A 19,494-nucleotide genomic window follows, 5' to 3' on the forward strand; every position below is an offset into this window, starting at 1 on the left:
AATATGCTTAAAAATTGGAAAGCATGAACAGAAACATTTAGAATTATTTTAAGAAAACATAACGGCTTATTTTAATTGATACCTGAGGGCATTTTTTTAATGGCATGGAGTAATGAGTATTTTTCTTCAGCTTAAATATGTTGCTTGTTTATATTCTCATGTGTTTAGAGAAGAAAGAAGCATTCTGTTTGATTTCCTGCAAAGGAGAACATGTATAAAATATAATTTACATGATATTTAAATTTTGATCTTTTGATAGAACGATCAAAGTATAGTACACGCGAGATGTAAGATTGGGCATAATACACATTTAGCTCCTAACGCAACAGTGCACGCTATTAAAATATTTAAAAACAAACTGGTCTACTTGAATACGTGCCATGTTTTCACAAGCCTTTATGTTTCATAAGCAGGCAATGGATTCTTTAGCACATTCAGGATTTTTTTTTCATCATGCAACTTGCAAAGAAAAGAGAACGAGGAAAAATTCTCACGGCTAGGAGGTGCTGAGAAAATAACACTAGACGATTATACCAAAAACATAGCTCATATTGCTAGGTGAATTTATATGCCAAGTTAAACCATAAACATTTTGCTGCCCATAGACACCACCCACAGAATATAACCCCTGAGGCCATCTGTCAAATAAATTATTTGTAATTTATTGTGTGTAAAATTCAAAATTGCATGTAATATGTGTTTGTGAAATATACATCAGTTCTCAAAATCTTTTGAGAGCTATTACCACTTCGAAGGAGCATTGCCAATGACTGGTCAGTTAATGTGCTGTCACCAAATGTCACATCATATCAGCTCTGGGGTAGGGACCAAGTCATGATGCCATAACATGATCTGGCCAGTAGTTTCCCCAGATCACTTCTGCAGAAATGTTTTTGGGCTGTACATTTGTCCTGATCTGCCCCCATTTAATATATCCTGCATCTATGTCAAATGTAACATTAATTATGGGGCCAAAAGAACCCAAATATCTGGGCGAAGTGTGTTTACTTGCCCTTCCGTAAAAGGGTCCCTCCCAAGGATTTTCACTTGATTTGGAAAGCTTTAAAAGATAGAACAGCGGGAGGTGTGAGTTGCATTTACTCATTTACTTGCATTCCACCTGTGCTGGCATTCCCTCTCGTGAATATTTATCGACTGTCTGCCTCCTGTGAGATGCTAAGCTGGTGCTGCTTGTGACAAACCACTCAGAACGATGGTCAGCCCAGTTCCACCAGCCTGTCTTGAGGGTGATTGCTTAGGCCACCACTCCACTGACTCTTTCTTACCATTTCTCTGTTGGTTACTTTTTTTTTTTTTTTTTTTTTTTTTTGAGACAGAGCCTCAAGCTGTCCCCCTGGGTAGAGTGCTGTGGCATTACAGCTCACAGCAACCTCCAACTCCTGGGCTCCAGTGAGTCTCCTGCCTCCGCCTCCCAAGTAGCTGGGACCACAGGTGCCCGCCACAACGCCCGGCTATTTTTTGGTTGCAGCCGTCATTGTTGTTTGGCGGGTCCGGGCTGGGGATTCGAACCCGCCACCTTAGGTGTACGTGGCTGGCGCCTTAGCTGGTTGAGCTATAGGCGCCGAGCCTGTTGGTTACTTTTTTTTTTTGAGACAGTCTCACTTTGCTACCCTTGCTAAAATGCCATGGTGTCATAGCTCACAGCAACCTCAAACTCTTGGGCTCAAGTGATTCTCTTGCCTCAGCCTCCCGAGTAGGTGGGACTATAGGTGCTCGCCACAACACCTGGCTATTTTTAGAGCTGGGGTCTTGCTCTTGCTCAGGCTGGTCTCAAACTCCTGAGCTCAGGCAATCCACCTGCCTCGGCCTTCCGGAGTGCTAAGGGTAATCTCAGGACGTGGAAGGAAATTAAATTTCCACCTGAGAGTTTTCCCTTATCTCTGTTTTGGCCTCCCAAATTTGGATCTATAACACTCAAAGGGCTAGAGTTATTTCAAGAGGATTTATGAAATTCCTAGTAGCTAGGTAGCTTTGATTACTTAAGCACCCATCATAAGTGCAGCGTGTTGTAATTGGAATTTTGGAGCCAGATAGAACTGAATTTGAATCCTGGCTTTATCCTGTCCCATTTCTGTCCCACTGAAGGTTCAGTGCTGTGTGAGGATTAATGAGACAAGGCATGTGGCAGAACTTCAGTAAACAGTGGTGCTCTCATTTCCTCACTGGCACTTTTTTGAGGGGTAGAGAAAGAGTGGAGAAGGGAGACGAGAAACTGTCTGTTGATAAATGGCAGGAAGTCACATGTCGGGAAGGTTTATACCTAAGTTTTTAACATGGTGGGTTACCACCTGCTAGAGGGTTCTAACAAAAATTTAAAGAAGAAAAAAAGAATGAGAGAAGAGGAAATACCAGAATGCATTTGAGTAGTTAAAAGAGAATTGTTTTGGCAAAGATTCTTTTCCAGTGTTACGGGTCTGTGAGTACCAGATCGTGATGGAGAAAATATTTTTATTGGAAATCGTGATTGAAAAGCTTGAGAAACACTTGTAAAGTCCCAATTCTTAAAGCCCTATATGTGAGCATTGAAAGTTGCCTATAAGTGCAGTGCCATGGAGAAAGTTCATGAATCCCAACAGTTATTATTTCATACTTTGTTTTCCATTCTGGTGATACTTTACTAAGAAGAATGTGTTTCAAAGCCATCTAGGAGTTGAACACAAAAGATATAAAGTCTCCATCTTGTCTTATGGCTGAATAGTACTCTACAGTAAACATATACTGCAGTTGTTAAGCCATTCATGGCTTGATGGGCACTTGGGCTGATTCCACATCTTGGCAATTGTAATCTTACAGTTTTTAAAACTTAACGTGGCTTAAGCAGTTTATTATATGGGGTGGCCATAAAATTTGAGTTCAATTTAAAATAGTTGGCCGTTATATAGATATTGAGCAGCACAAAGGATCAAGGTAAAAATAAATATTTCTTTGGAAGGAGATTGGGGTATGTAATAGTTCTAGATAGCATCCTTGTAACAAGCCTCGCCTGACTTTTTAGTTCTGTAACTCACAGAAAAACTTAGACCTCTGCTCCTTGTCATAGGACTTGATGTGAGAGGATGACAGTTTTTCTTTTCTTTTTTGTTATTGTTATAAGTGGATGATTAAAAACAAGAGGAGATACTTTGAGCCAAATAAAAATGTTCCAGCATCTATGTGAAATGAGAGTGAACCATGGACAGTATCTAATGCATTTCGGTATCTTTTGAAATCATTTACAAATCATGCTCAAAGTTCCGCTCCCATGTGAAAAGGTTTCCAAGAGCTGTGTTTTGATGTGTAGGTTCTGTCTCTTAATTTATGATGATGTATTTGTAATGGAATGATGTCAGATTAGAAAAGATTTTGAGATGAAGCACAACAAATATCCCCTAAATCATGGTGAAATGCAAAGTTAATGCGGGATATAAATGCGTGTGCTTAAAGATATATTGATTATGTGTCAAGGGCCTGTGTAAGAGTACATTTGGAGACGTCTTCCTTAGACGTTTTCAGATGAGTGCTTTACAAAGTGGTTCCCAGGACTGTCAAGGAGAAAGAGTGATACAGACATAGCCACATATGACACCCTCGCCCTCAAGGGCTTCAAGCCCCTTCAACGTCACTAGAGGAGGGAAGAGTTGAATTTTTTCTATTTCAGTTCTATAGTTACCATTACTAGGAAGACCTAGAATTTTAGCAGTGAGAGAGATGACATCTAAAATAATATTTATGAGCCGAGCACTCACAACATTTCAGGAACTAAGGAAAAAGGATTATCATCGATCCATGCTCAGGTTTGCTGTTTGAATCCAGCAAAGTCTTGCTTCTGAATCAAACACTTGTACAGGCCTCCCCAGTCGAACCTAGATACGGGCTCAGCCATAACCCTGAAAACAGGAAGTTGTGAGAAGGACCGGGTTTAAAGGGCAACAATTGGTTATTCCAGCATTGGAAATCTAGTATTAATTTTATTTACTGATGGTGGTGCATTTTTTTTAATGGTGTCCTTGAGGAAACTGCTTTGCATTTTTGCCCGTTTACTTTTTCACATTCTGTTGACTCGTTCCCATTGGATTCTAGGAGGGGCTGGAAGCCAACTAGTTTGATGGGTGCGTTCTCGAGTCGCATCCCATCAGTTCATAGACCGGGGGTCTGTTGTACTTCTGCCTCCGTTCAGCAGTCCAAAAATCCCTTCCACCAAAAAGCATTGATTAACTCCGTGATGTCATCATCCATCAGAGGCAGAGGATGATGCCTCTCCAAACCCAGAGAACTTGGAGAGACCTGGTGGCGGTGCTCAGATCTGCAACGTGGAGAAGGACACAGATGGTTGTCCTAAGTTGGGGAAAGTATGTGAACAGTTTGCTGCCTGCAAACAGGAGGAGGGAGACAACACCTAGTCAGGGGAAATACTCTCACTATAACCCTCTAGATTTGCCTCTTTAAATAAATGAATCTTTCCAAATGACGTTCTTGAGGGCAGGAATGCTCCTAATAGCCTTTGTACACTATAGCACCTGCTGTGTGTTCAGAAACCATCCCCTTGATAGGGTAGCTTTTTTAGGAGGCCGGGTGAGCACTTCTGGCTGCCTGAGTGATAGAGCTCAGCTGACATCTCCAGCTAAGAAAGCCAACTCCATGAGAAGGAATAGATCTTTCTTTCCGTACTGATCTGTGTGGCCAACCCAGCTGAAGCTGGCCATGGATGGACTAATAATGCAAGTGGACAGCCGCAAAAACTTCCTATGTTTGGGTGACATATTGAAATTTACAGCTTGATTACTGGTCACTGACATGCAGCACCTGAACAAAGAATGACAAGAATAATGCCTGCAAAGGTCATTTGTAAAAGTCACTTTGTTACAACTCTCAAAGTCTTGGGAGTGAATCCTGTGTTTTAGAAGCAGGCCGTATGCACATTGCCTTGCATATCATATGTATTTTTTTTCCCCCTGGAAATAGAAACTTGATTTCTTCATTTCCTGAAACTTAATCAGGGATTAATGCTGAATCCCCCATGAATGAACGTTCTTTACAATCTCTTGTGGAAGAATTTTATTTTCTCATGCGGTTTTCTTCAATCAGGATTCTGTCTTCTCTCCCATATTTCTAGAACTTTAAAAATAACTCAGTAGGCGCTGTGCTTCTCCCAGCCCCCCCAACCTCTCCACCCCATCTCGGCTTCTCCCTCTCTCTCGCAGTGAAAGTCTTTTCTCTTGTCAGTGACGTAGTTCTTCGATTCTCTTAACAGTAAGTGAAATTCTATTTAAAAATTTCTAGATGCTCAAGGCACATAGTAATTAAGGGTTATTCCTGTCAGGAATAGAATCACCATATTAGAACAGTTTTTCCTCTGAGGCTACTAAAGAGGGAATATCCTGTTTAGAGGGTTTGCCTCTGTGGTCTTTTTTTACAATGATGGTTATGTAATGTTCGGTTTCACTGGCTGGGAGTCAGGAAGCTTGGCTTATTTGCGCACGCCTTGTGTCAGGTACCTGCAGGGCTGAGTGGCTGTAGAAGTGCCTAAGATTTGTACTCAGGAGTTGCTGCCCAAGAAGTGCCCGGCACAATGGCAGTTTGGCAGATGCTGAAAGAAAAGGACATTATCTTTTCTCTGTATAGGGATGGGTATATCACAGACACTGAATAAACGTGTGGATTGACTTCAAAGTACACTTACTCTGAATGGGTTACAGCAGTCCTGTATCTGATGAGCAAGCCTCCTACGTCTGGCTTCTCTCTCTGGCGCGTACTAGTGGGTGGAGAGAGACTGCTACCCAGGATTTAAAAATTAATTCCTTAGCAGGAGAAAACAGGTGGTTAACATGAAAGAAGTACCAGGATGGAGGAAGATCAAGTACTTTACAGAAGAGAACAGCAGGGGAATGTTATGACCTGACCCATCTGTGCCAATGCCTAGATGCTTAAGAAGGTAAGATTCAGAAGTTAGCACCAACGTGGGATGGGGACAGGCTAATTTATTAAATTGTGACAGCAGAGGGGCTGGCTTTGCTAAAAAGAGAAGCATGTCTAGTAGGTGAAACCATGAATAGAAAGAAACTTGAAGGTGAAAAAATGGTGGCGAACATTTCACTGAGAATGAAATTAAGGAGAAACAGTGGTGGGCCCGTCTCAGGGCAGACCATGTACCCCTTGTCCATATTGGGCACCTCACTGAGGTCTTTTCAACCTGCTGACACTTTGGCACAGAGTCAGCGAGCGGTGGTAAATGGAAGCTTTTTCTAGATAGATACCTGCAGAGAGTTTAAGAGTATCAGTTAAGTTCTTGCTTTGCTTTTGTTTAAAGTTTCATCACTTTCAAAGTGCTTTGAAGTTTGGAAAATAAGATGGTGGAGTAGCAGTTGTCAGCACTTTGGAGCCAGTGGTCACTTTTATGTTGAAGTTTGTAAGAGTGAAAGGAATAGTCAGTCACACCACACCCAGACTTCAGGACAGACTACTCTCTAAACTAGGGTGACCAGACGTCCCGCTTTTTAACACTTTGTCCTGCATCCCGCGGCATTTTTAAAAAGTCCTGATTTTTGGAAAGAATGCACGAATGAGCAGAACAGGAAGGGAATATATGGTTTTCGGCTGCCATGTGGCTATTTAGCCAGAATATGAGTTTTATATTATTTTTGTTAATTTTATAATGTTAAACTGTAATAATAACAAATAATTGTTGGGAAGTGATTGTCGAGAACTGCTTATCAAAGTTTACATTGTTGTCAGGCCCTGCCCCGCCCCGTCCCCTGCCCCGTGGGCCCCCCCCAGCCATGTTGTCCTGCGTTACCAATGTTAAAATCTAGTCACCCTACTCTAAACAGATAAACTACCATCTAAACCAGTGGTTCTCAACCTGTGGGTCATGAGCCATAGAAACTGTATTAAAGAGCCGCGGCATTAGGAAGGTTGAGAACCACTGATCTAAACTCTCTGATAGAAAAAATAATAAAAAAGAATAAACTCACAGCACAGAAATGCCCCTTTGAAGAAAAAGATCACAGCTCACAACTAGCCCTTTGTCTGATTAACCACTTGTGACTTTCTTGTTGTCTTTAAGACTAACCTGTTGTTTTATTTGAGCATTGCTTTGAACAGATAGAAGAGGAAAGAAGCCCTGGGTTTCTGAGAAAGGAGGGAGGAGCCCTGCAGAGTTTTACTGTCCCATGTAGACCCTGTTGTTAGGATGGAAGCTCATAGCCCAGACTGAGAAAGAATTCTTGACACAGAGATTAGTATAGAAAGAAGTAGAAAGTTTATTTTACTTTCTGAGAGAGAGAGGAGTTGGCACATGAAATAAAGAAAGAAGTGCCTGTGGCTTGAACTTTTATTGAGGGCAAAGGAAGAAAAACCAACACAATAGTTATTGTTGCCAGCTGATAGCAAGAGGGCTGCGAAGCAGTTGGGTCTGTTTTTCCCTTTCTTTCCCTCTTCTCTGAGAAGCTGGCTTATCAGGCTCCGTGGAATGTAATCTGGTGAGAACCGGGGTAGGGAGTTGCACCTCTGTTATCTGCACAGGACTCTTCAAGGCTGTTGAAGCAAACTTTCAAAAAAAAAAAAAAAAAAAAAGAACAGGTGGTTAGTCTTAAAGACAATGAGTTAAGCCTCAAGTGTCTACCCCTTAATCAAACAAAGGGGTAGTTGTGTGTATAATCTTTTTCTTCAAAGGGGCAATTGTGGGCTGTGAGTTTATAACTTTTTTTTGTTAGTAATTTTTTTTTTTTTAGTTAGATAGTTTATTAGTAAAGCCATCCTGCCATCCTATCACTTGTGAACTAGTACAGGACTTGGCTCATAGCTTTTAATAAAGACTTACTGAATAAATGAAAGGAGTAAAAAGTATTTGTCCTCCAATAAAAAAAACTTATTTCTCTCTCTGAAAAAGTATTTTCTCTCTCTGAAATACTTTTTCGGAGAGAGAAATGAGTTATGTCCTAATTTCATTTTACAAAGACAATAGTTGTACTGGATTAGGGTCCACACAAATGACCTCATTTATCTTGATTACCTCTGTAAAGAGACTGTCTCTAAATAAGGTAACATTCTGAGGTCCATGGGTTAGGTCTCTAATGTACTTTTTTAGAGGGAGTCACACAATTCAACCCTAACAGGTTCACTAAAAAGAAGTCAAGGAAATATATCTTTAAAAAGAGGGAAAAAAAGAAACATAGAACATTTCCCTGGGAGCTTTCTGAGCACAGATGATTGCAATACACAGCTGAAAAAATAGATGACTAAGAGCTCAAAAATGACACACACAGTAAGAAGAGGATCGGGAAAGCTAACACCCAAGTGAGCAGTGGCTTGTGAAAAGTTCTAAAGAGCAAGAAAGGAGTTTTTTTTTTTTCTTTAAATTTTTTTGAGACAGAGTCTTGTTCTATTGTTTAGGCTGGAGTGCAGTGGTGCAATCATAGCTCACTGCAGCCTCAAACTCCTTAGCTCAGTGATCCTCCTGCGTCAGCCTCCCAAAATGTTGGGATAACAGATGTGGATCACCATGCCTGGCCAGAAAGGAGTTTTTTTTTTTTTTTTTTAAATTAAATCATAGCTGTGTACGTTAATGCAATTACAGGGTACAGTGTGGTGTTTTCACAGACAGTTTGAAATACTCTCATCAAACTAATTAATATAACCTTCATGTCATTTTCTTAGTTATTGAGTTAAGACAGTCATACTCTGCTTTTAAAATAATTCACTTGTACCCTTGTAAGATAAGAGAAAGGAGTTTTTAAAGCACTTATATTCTGACAAAAGTGATGAGCGAACCATGGCTTGGGGGAAAGTAACTGTGATAATAAATGACAAAGGAAAAAAAGAGTTAAGTGATTCCTATTGAACTTTTATCCTTCCAATCAAGAAGAAAAGATTTACAAATAAAAATATCTACAAACATTGTTACGAAGTTAAAGTAAAAGTTAGGGGAATTAATAGTAAGAAAGCATTAAGTCATTCTTTGTCAGGATGAAAGAAGTTTGCATCTCTAGATCAAGAGGGGTTGCGTCTTAGGGACCTGAGGACACCCCCGGATGTGGTCTTGGAACTGACATTACGGAACCATGGTCCTTAGCGATGAGAGTGGATGTCGTGGTTGTGTGAGGAGATTGAACTCCGATACTTCACTAAGCTGTGCCTCACTTCCCTCCCCTGTAAAATGGTGATGTGTCAGTTACCCTATCTACAAAATGAGCATGCCGTGTCTCCGTTGATGATAATCATAGTATTTACTACCTCTTCTGGTTACTGTGAAGAGTAAATAATATGATCTATGTAAATAGTTGACACAGAGTAGACATGGTGTGTTAACTGTAATTACTCTTGCCTATTCTCTTTGAGAAATTGTCAGCGAAAGAATGCTTTGGGGGATGGGAAGACCATTCAAGTTCTGTAAAGGGGAAGAGACAGATTGTAGAAATTACAGCCTAATTAATGTGACATTAATTCCTGGCAAAATTCTCATGTGGATGAGTGCAGAGGTGGTTTGTGAGGACTTCAAAACAAAAAGTGCTCATAGGCTTTTAACAGTTTGCCACGGTTGTCGTAATAAAGCACCCCACAAACTGGGTGGCTTAAATAACAGGAGTTTGTCATCTCAAAGTTCTAGATGCTTGAAGTCCAAAATCAAGGTGCCCAGAGTTCAGTTTCTTCTGGGGGCTCTGAGAGGAGGATCTGTCCCAGGTCTCTGTCCCTGACATGTAGATGACTGTCATCTCCCTGTGTCTTCAGGTCTTTCCTTTGTGTCTGTGTCCTGATCTCATTTTGTAAGGACATTGGTCATAGTGGAATAGGGTCCCCACGAATGACCTCATTTTAACTCCTTTACTTATGTAAAGATCCTATCTCCAAATAAAGTCACGTTCTGGGGTTGGAACGCCAACATACAGTTTTAGGTGGGACACAATTCAACCCCTAACAGGTTCACTAAGAAAAGCCAAGCAAAATTAACCTGGCAGAAGAAATGATATATATATAGAGATATATATATATACTCTAAGTTGGAATTTTTAAAAAAGTATTCAATGCTGTTAATTCTTTGTATATCAGTTATACCTCAATAAAGCTTAACAAAAAAGGTTGCAGTTAAAAAAGTGAAGGAGGAATAGAAACTTTTTCTGAGCTACAAGTTGGCCACAGTATGTTTCTTCAGTTAACCTGTGTATTCTCATGACCTCAGTCTTATTTCCATGGCATAATAACTTTTCCTCTTTCCCTAGGACTTCACTGTGCATCATAAGCTTGTGAAACAATTAGAAAATATTTCTCTACCAGATTGCTCCTGCTCCTGTTCTCTTCGGAGAACGGCATGAAAAAACACTCCTAGGGAAATGAATTCCACTTTCAAAGGGCAAGAAGAAATATGGCTTAAAACTTCATAGCAAATGACAGAGTTCTGCTCGCTTTATTTTACAAGTGGGGAGAAAAATAGCTCATACTGTGACCTTGGCTGTAGTTGGATTTGAAGATTTGAATATGGAGATTTAGAATCTTAATATTCCTACAATTCAGGATGCATATTTCCATTTCAACGTTTCATTATGAATTTTATCCTGGGACTTTCTCAGCGTCACTTTCTGAAAACTTCTCTCCGTATTTTAGGAGTAATGAATTGTCTCTGTGTTACAAGACTTAATTAGGCTCACTTTCATAACGCTGGCATGTTTTATATGCAAGTAATGGGCTCCTCAAAAAAGCGTGTAGGCAGCGGAGTGTATCCTGTGATAAGAACAGGGTTGGTCCTGGTTTGTTTTCAGTGGACATACTCCCAGGTCTGTTCTCCCAGGTGAACTTTATTACCTGATAGAAATCTTATCCACCAATTGAGTTAATGTGTGTTTTGAAAAACAGCCTTCCTCTTCCAGTTTGCCCCTGACTTTGAAAACAAATCCCGAACACTCTCCTCCCTTTTCCTCCTCATAATGAGATCTTAGCTTTCAGAGCCTTCCAGATACTGTTGATGTTTCTATCTTGAATGAATTTTTTGGATAACTCTTTGTACATCTGTACAAAAGCACGTTTGTGCCTTTTCGCGCTGGGCTTACGACCACACGGAAAACACGCCAAATGGAAAGCTTTCTGGGTCTTTAAAGAAAAAGGGCAAAGTGACTTGTCCCAAATTACATGAATATAATTCTTCCTCCTCCTCTCCCCACCCCCCAAATAAATGAATGCTTTTAGATTTTTCTTTCCTTGTAGTTTCTGCTGTTTCTTTCTATTATTACCAGTGGGGTGGCCAGAGATTCGGTACTCACAGTGGGATTGACACTTTGAAACTTTTCTAGAAACTTGTTTCAAAATATGGGGTCTGGGCCCCACCTGGGAGTGCTGTTACCCATGTGGCTTTTGAGGGGTGGCACAGGGCAAGGGGCCAACTCTACGCCTGGAGACCTCTGTCCTCTTCATACAGCAGGGGTTATTCTCTGTAGAAGGACTGATTGTGAGGAGGAATAGAGAAAAGAATATTTATAAAGAATTGGGCCCAGGGGTTGTGCCCGTAGCTCAATGGGTAGGGCATCAGCCCCATATACCAAGGGTGGGGGGTTCAAACCCGGCCCTGGCCAAACTGCAACAACAACAAAATTGCCAGGCATTGTGGTGGGCGCCTGTAGTCCTAGTTACTTGGGAGTCTGAGGCAAGAGAATCACCAAAGCTCAAGAGCTGGAGGTTGCTGTGAGTTGTGATGCCACAGCACTCTACTGAGGGCGATAAAGTGAGACTCTTGTCTCTTAAAGGAATTGGACCCAGTGCTCAATAAATGTAGGCATGCATGGCCGTGAGATGCCTTTTTTCCAAGGCAGCCTCTTTGCTCTTCTTTCTGGAACCAGGCAATGCCTTACCCATTTTGCTCCCCTTCCCTCTCTGAGTGTCGCTGTTGTTGGAGCCTTAGGAATGCGCTGATGACCTGGGCTTTGTGAGTTTTAGCGTTGAAGTGTTTAATTTTTTTAGGCACAGCACTCAAGACTCCAGAGGTCCTTGTGTCTGTTTTTCAAATTGGAATGCATTTTCAAATGATCTTACATTTCGTGTAACACTTTGATTTTGAATTAAGAGTTTGAGAAGGAAATTCTTTTTGCTATGTGTTGGGTTTCAACTTGAGTTTATTATTATTGAAAACAATTTACTTGTGGAGAACGTTTAAGAAGTCTTCACTGTGAGAATTTATTTTATGATGTTTCCATATTTTTTTTCGTGCTGTGGGGGTGCTGTAGAGGCCTGTAAGTCTGAAGACAGGGAAATGTAATGTTATATAGCTCATTTATGTTGTGGCTCACATTCTAAATTTGACCTTGGTAGTTTGTTTTAAAGAAAATTTATTCTCTGTATGGCATTAATAATACGAAGCGTTCTCTTCTAAACTGGTGAACTGTTCTCTTCATGATTAAGTCAGTTGTAGGAAATGGTTTCTCAAAAACACTGAAGGTGAGACATACTTCTGAAAAAACATATATTGTGTGTGTTCGTTATACACTTTTCTATTTTACCTATTTTATTTTGTATATGTGGCCTGGTGACATTTGGCAACATTTCACAAATATAACACAGTCCTGTATTTCATTTTAGGAAGTAAACACTATGTGCTACTATGCTTTCATCATTTAAGAAGTTAATTTATAATACATTAGCCTTTGTAACCTTACAGTTTGTCCATATGGCGTAGTCCTTAAGAGCCCCAACTTTGAAGTTAGACGTTTCCACTTGGGCCCTGGACTCATACGTCAAGTCACTTTTTCTCCCCAACTTTGGTTTCCCTAATCTGTGACATGAGGATAATAATAGCATTTGCCACCAGGAGTTGCTGAGAGGTTTGTATGAGCTATTGCATATGAAGTGTTTGACCCATACATGTCATTGACTTGCATCATCATGCACATTTAGGAGCTAGAAGGCCCATGGTTTGAGGGCCTAGTAGACTGAGTTCTCGGATTCTAGGCCAGAGAAAATCCACAGAGGCTGGAAAGGGAGGTTGAGACTAAAGAGGCCAAGTCTTTGTCACCCGTGGGGGTGTTGATTTATTCTGTTGTTCGTGCTACTGCTAACAAGGAAATTGATAAAGAGTTATTTTTTAAAACCAGGGTCACTTTTCGCTTTGTAAGTAGGAAAAGACTTGTGGTCATTGGATTCTTAGATGAGAGCTTGACCCATTAATCTTTCTTCTGTCTCCAAATTGGAAGTTAAATTACTGTTCTGAGGTTCTTGAGTTCAGAGTGGAGTCTGTGCCTAGAACCGAGAATGATGTTACCTGATGTATAATTGGGTAGGCAATAAATTTGGAAGAAATTATGTCGTCTTTCTGTTTCCCTTTGCCTTTTGTGGCTCTGAATTTATGTTGGATGGTTTGTCAATGGTGGATGCACTTGTCCTTATAGTCTGTGAGGTGAGGTGAGAATGGCCCAGGGCACTGTGTGACATTGGGGAGAAGAGGTGGGGAGATGCCAGTGGAATTCTTAGGATTAATAGATTTTAAATATTATACTGCAGTCACTGTCCTTGGAGTCCAAACCATGGGATTAGTTGATGACTGCTGTGGATAAGAGGGGTGGTCCAGTGGCTTTGGGAGGGCGAGGGAGGTGGATTGCCTGAGCTCAGGAGTTTGAGACCAGCCTGTGCAAGAGGAAGACCTTGTCTCTACTAAAAAGAGAAAAACTAGGGTGGCGCCTGTGGCTCAGTGAGTAGGGCACCGACCCCATATACCAACGGTGGCGTGTTCATACCCGGCCCTAGCCAAACGGCAACAACAAAAAATAGCTGGGCATTGTGGCTGGTGCCTGTAGTCCCAGCTACTTGGGGGGCTGACGCAAGAGAATTGCCTAAGCCCAGGAGTTGGAGGTTGCTGTGAGCTGTGTGATGCCACAGCACTCTACCAAGGGTGATAAAGTGAGACTCTGTCGGTATTTATGTGAATCTAAAGAGAAAAATTAGCCAGTGTGTGGTGGCACACACCTGTAGTCCCTGCTATTTGGAAGGCTGAGGCAAGAGGACTGCTCAAGCCCAGAAGTTTTGAAGTTGCTGTGAGCTATGACATCACAGCACTCTACATAGGGTTATGGAGTGAGAGTCTGTCTCAAAAAAAAAAGAGACATGGCCAGATAGAGAAGTTTGAAAGAGAATCTACTGTAGACTGTACTGAGTTGAATTTTCAGATTTCTTGGAAGATGATTGAAGTGGGATGAAATTGATCTTCACAGCTTATATTCCTATCAGGCCCAGTAAGGCTCACTTCCTCTGTCTCATTTCTGTATGGCGGGAATTCAGTTACTCCTTCATTTATTCTTTAGTCAGTGGTGGAATTCATTCCTTCATTTACTAAATATTGATTGGGCATCTGCTGTGAGCCAGGCGCTGTGCTGAGCACTGTGAGTATATCAGTGGCAGATGAAACTCCCTGCCCTGGTGGAGCTTCTTGGTGGGAAGAAGTGGGAAAACCCCAAACTAACACAATAAATAAAATATTGGAAAGCTCTAAAGAGGAAAACCCACCAGGGAAGGGAGATAAGTGTCATTGGACTGCATAGGGGGTTGCAGGGTGGTTTGCAATTTTGAATTAATTGGTCAGGGAAGTTTGGTCCTTACATTTGAGCTAAACTTGGTGAGATGAGGGAGTAGGAGGTGCTCGGAGGGAAGCTGGAGCTTGTGGGAAGGGTAACCAGGGCAGGAAGCCCTTGTGGAGGGAGTGAAGGGGGCCTGGGCGTGGTGGGGCCAAGCAAGGCCTATAAGCCATTATGGGGACTGTGGGGACGGGGTCAGTCTGAGTGAGGGAGAGCTGCCAGGGTGCTGAACAGCGGAAGCATGTGATACGTGACTTAGGATTTTATAGCAGGATCACTCTGGCTTCTGTAAAAATAAAGCATTAATGGGCCAAAAAGGGATGTGTACACACACACAGTGAAGAGACACATGTTTAGTGTAATGATACTCCCTTGGGTGTAAATGAGAGTGTATTTAAGAAAAAGAAGAATGGGGTGGTGCCTGTGGCTCAAGGAATAGGGCGCTGGCCCCATATGCTGGAGGTGGCGGGTTCAAACCCAGCCCTGGTCAAAAAAAAAAAAAAAAAAAAAGAACGTATTTTGTCACATAAATGAACCAAAAGTTATAAGGAGGCCTCGGTCCTTGAGGGAGTTTTGTGCTCTGGAAGTTGCTAAGACAGGAGGGTCTGAGGAAATGGGTGGTGCAGGAGGTTTTTGTTATTATTAGTGACAAAGTCATTACTTTTGATTAGGCTGGATGAATTACGTGCTGTGTGGTATGTGTAAAAACCTATCTTTTTCCTGAATGTTATTCTGGCCTGGATTACTTTAGAGGGAGCTCAGAAAAATCCTCTAGAATGATTGAGACTGGTTTCTTTCTTTCTTTCTTTCTTTTTTTTTTTTTGAGACTTGTTTGTTTCTTGAAAGGTGACTCCAGTTCCTTCCCTCATGCCATCCTTCTTGCCTGTCCTTCACTGATGATCAGGGCTCAGGGGATTGCCCCACAGAGTATATATTTCTGAATTCTGGTCATTAATTTTTCTTGGCTGGGCTGAGGAAACATTCCTGTCACCTCTTTTGAACACAGAACACTACCTTGGTGTGAATGAGTTTTGACAACGGAACCTTGTTCTGTGAGTCAGCATTGAAGAAGTTGGTGAAATTCCACTTCCTATTAATTTTCTGGTGTAGTTTGGACACCTAGGAAAACATCTGAGGAAAGTTTTCATTTCTTGGGTTAATAATAAATACCATAAGGTGGTTTTCCAGTCTGCTGGGCGAGTGTGACTTTTGTGCAGAAGGTGTGTGAGGCGTGGTTACTACAGAGGTTAATTAGGAGCATGTAATGACTGTCGCCAAAAAACTTTTGAAACATGGAAATTGATTTACACAGATAGTTATTCTGAAGTTTTCACATCTCAATTTAATATTTGCCAAACATCCCCTACCAGTTTTTTTTTGACAGTGAGAATGTTTGGAGATACGGTGTGTGCTCCTCCGAGCACATGCCTTCACATTTCCCCCACATTCTGTATTTATGTGGGTCTGTGGATGGAGTCTCCCTGGGTATAATATTCTCAGCCATCTTTTTTTAGTTTTAATTGGTTGTAAAATATTAGCAGGAAGGCAAAGTTATTTTACACTGAAGTGACTTTTTGGGGAAGTGGCAAATTAAATTTTATGGTAGCAGCTGTTCAGTGTGGAATTTATCAGAAAGAAGTAAAAGCTTACACTCGTCTGATATAAATCCTTGGTTTAAAAAAGATGAAAGCCTTCCGTAAACAAGGGTATTGGAATGTAGGAAAATACTTTTGCAAATATTTTATCTATTTATTTATTTTGTAAGTAAGTTAAGACCTAGGATTCACTATTTCACAGTTTAGCATAAATCTTTCAAAGGTAATTGCCGTGATTCTGCAATGAGAACCTTTATGTAGCTTAGATAGCAATAATGATCTGCCAAAAACAAAACATAACTTAGTAGAGAAGCTCCCAAAGGGGAAGTTCTGAGTGGAAAAAACACAAATTGTTTTTCCTCTGCTTCCCCCCCACCCCCCGCAGTCAACACAAAAGACGTCTGTGACCAGATGTGTGGAGGTTTTTCCCACATAGACCAAGCAAACAACCCGTTCAGCTATAAATTGACATTCCCATGACTCCCTCCTTGGGCTCAGTTACTTGGCTAGAGTGGCCTACAGGACTCAGGGAAGTCCTTATTTAACATTTACCAGTTTATAATGTTACGAAGAATATTACAAAAGCTACAGATGAAGAGATGCATAGGGCACGGGATGGGGAAAGGGATATAGGACTTCCATGCCCTTCTCTGGTACCTCCGTAAGCTCAGCTATTTGGAAGCGCTCCATACCCTATTCTGTTGGACCTTTTTGGAAACTTCAGTGGCTAGGCATGATTGACCCATGGACTACTGTGTAGAAATGTGATTGGCCCAAAACGATTTGGTCTAATGTTAATAGACCAAGTGGAGAAACCCAGCAAGCCCAGCCCGGCCGGGTTCTTCTTGGCCTCTCTGTGTGTCATTCCTTCTTCCCAGGTTTGGTGTAGGACCCCTTGAAATGGGGATCTCAGGACCTACAATCAGGCACGGTAGGTCAGAGACCAGCTTTATGGCCAGCTCCATGACAGAAAGGTGGGGGAAGACTAGAGTCTATTTTTAGTTTCTATGGCCTGTCTTTGGGGACAAAAAGGAGCAAGTGAAAAGGGAGGGCGGGAGAAGGTCAGAGAGAGAGAGAAAGAGAGAGAGAGAGACAGAGACAGAGGAGGTCTAAAGTGTTTCCCAGTATCATAGCAAATACTGTCTTTCACTTTCATCACTCTGAAGCTATTCTGAAACTGCTTTGGGAACCAAGGACAGAAGGCCAAATAATATATATATATTTTTTATTGAATGGTAACTATGTACATTAATGCACTTCTGGGGTACAGTGTGGGGTTTTCACATGCAATCTGAAATACTTCCATCAAACTGGTCAACACAGCCTTCATGTCATTTTCTCAGTTCAAATAATTTAACAAAAGATAAGCTTATTGTTTTAGTCACTTAGGAAATAACAAGGGATATGAGAGTTTATAAGTCAGGAACCATAGTTGAAAATCAGTCTATCTCCTCCCCTCTCCCCTCGCCTATCACAGAAATGTACTGGGTAAGTACATTGCTAAGGGGCGTAGACCAGGGGGTCCTCAAACTTTTTAAACAGGGGGCCAGTTCACTGTCCCTCAGACTGTTGGAGGGCCAGACTGAAGGCCCTGGGATGAGTCAGCTGCTAAGCAGGACAGGCAGCGGCAGCAAAAACATCCGGCGGGCCAGATGAATGTCCTAGGTGGGCTGGGCCAGATGCATGTCCTAGGTGGGCTGGGCCAGTGAATGTTCTAGGTGGGCTGCATATGGCCCACCTGGCCTAGACCTTTGTACTTATTGTCCACTTTCCTGGGACTCCCCCTGCCCTCCCAAACCTTTACCAGATTGGTGCCTTTTCATCCTTTACAGGTTGCCTTTCCCAATTTCACTAGTTTTCACTCTTTTTTTTTTTTTTTTTGAGACAGAGCCTCAAGCTGTCCCCCTGGGTAGAGTGCCATGGCTTCACTGCTCACAGCAACCTCCAACTCCTGGGTTCAAGCGAGTCTCCTGCCTCCACCTCCCAAGTAGCTGGGACCACAGGCGCCCGCCACAATGCCCGGCTATTTTTTGGTTGCAGCCATTATTGTCGTTTGGTGGGTCCAGGCTGGGGATTTGAACCCGCCACCTTAGGTGTATGTGGCTGGCGCCTTAGCCACTTGAGCCACAGGCGCCGAGCCAGTTTTCACTCTTATAATTCCTTTTCTTAGCATTTATTTTTATATTTCATTTGAGTAATTCTTTATCCTCTGAACTTGATGAAATAAGGGAGGGTTTTATTAATCCTTTTTTGTTAATGTATCATAACTGCATATACCGCATATATACTGCATATATTGATGGATATGCATTTCTTGGAGGAAGGCATGAATGAATGAATGGAGTTTGGGGGCTGCGGGAAGGCCAGTATGAAGATCCATGCCTGTCGGGGTCCTCAAGTTCAAACGCCTACGGAGCCAGGCAGCTGAGGTCGAGAAGCCAAGTAGACCAGGAGGAATGGGTGAGGTTCTGGGCAACCAGATAGAATGTTCTGGAAAGGTCCCCACTTAGAGGAGGTGGCTTCTTCTTACCAGTGGGGCAGAGGCTTGGACTGAGGCAAATTTGAGCAGCCCCCTGGGAAGATGGGGCCTAGGCATAGTGAAGATGGGGGAGACTGACATTATTCTTTAAGTCTTTGTAGAATCCACAGAAATGGTGCTGGGGAGAGGCAATCATGAGGTAAAGTCAGGTTGCTGTGGGCTGGGGATTGAGTGGGAGGTGAGGAGGGAAAGCCAGTGAATGGAGATTCCACATTTGAGAAGGTTTTCAAAAAGAAAAAAAAAAAGAAAAGGTAAGAAAAGAGACTGAAAGAGAACCAGGGTCAGAAGAAAATACCAGAAAGATTATAAGGGCAGGGAGGGACTGACTCTGCTGAAGAGGATCCCCAGTTTCTGAGGTGGAAATGGTGAGGGGCTGGCAAGACCCTGTCAGGAAGAAGAGGAAGAACGGATGTGGGAGGGGAGGGGAGGGGTTGTGCTTGGGGAAGACGTGTGTAGGATGTAGGCCTGAGACGCAGCTCCGTTTCCACTTGTGTCACAGATTTTATTAACAGGTGAACAAGAACTATCCCCAGGAAGACTGAACCGAAACTTCCCTGCAGTTTTTCTTTCTGACGTGAAAACTCTCCAGAAACCCCAGGCACCTCTGAAGGAGGTGTAATAGAAGTGGAATAGAAGGAAAAATTCAGAACTAGGCCGGAGAGAATCTTGGAGACCCACGGACATACAGAGGCCAGCCTGCATTGACTTTATAAAACTCTGAAGTTTATCCCCCAGAGCTTCTGTAGCTGCTGTTCAATCCAATCACTGTGTCTGTAAATAGTGTATCAGCCACACACTGGCATAAAACATTACAGAA

General features: G+C 42.0%; 1 protein-coding gene across 1 annotated transcript in view; it reads left to right on the top strand.

The window, feature by feature from the left end:
• NEBL (nebulette) overlaps positions 1 to 19,494 on the top strand; it is a 357,606-nt gene that overhangs the window by 5,835 nt on the left and 332,277 nt on the right. The window lies entirely within an intron of this gene.

The sequence above is a fragment of the Otolemur garnettii genome, unplaced genomic scaffold, assembly GCF_000181295.1.
Source record: "Otolemur garnettii isolate 467f Iridium unplaced genomic scaffold, OtoGar3 scaffold00019, whole genome shotgun sequence".
Lineage (NCBI taxonomy): Eukaryota > Metazoa > Chordata > Mammalia > Primates > Galagidae > Otolemur > Otolemur garnettii.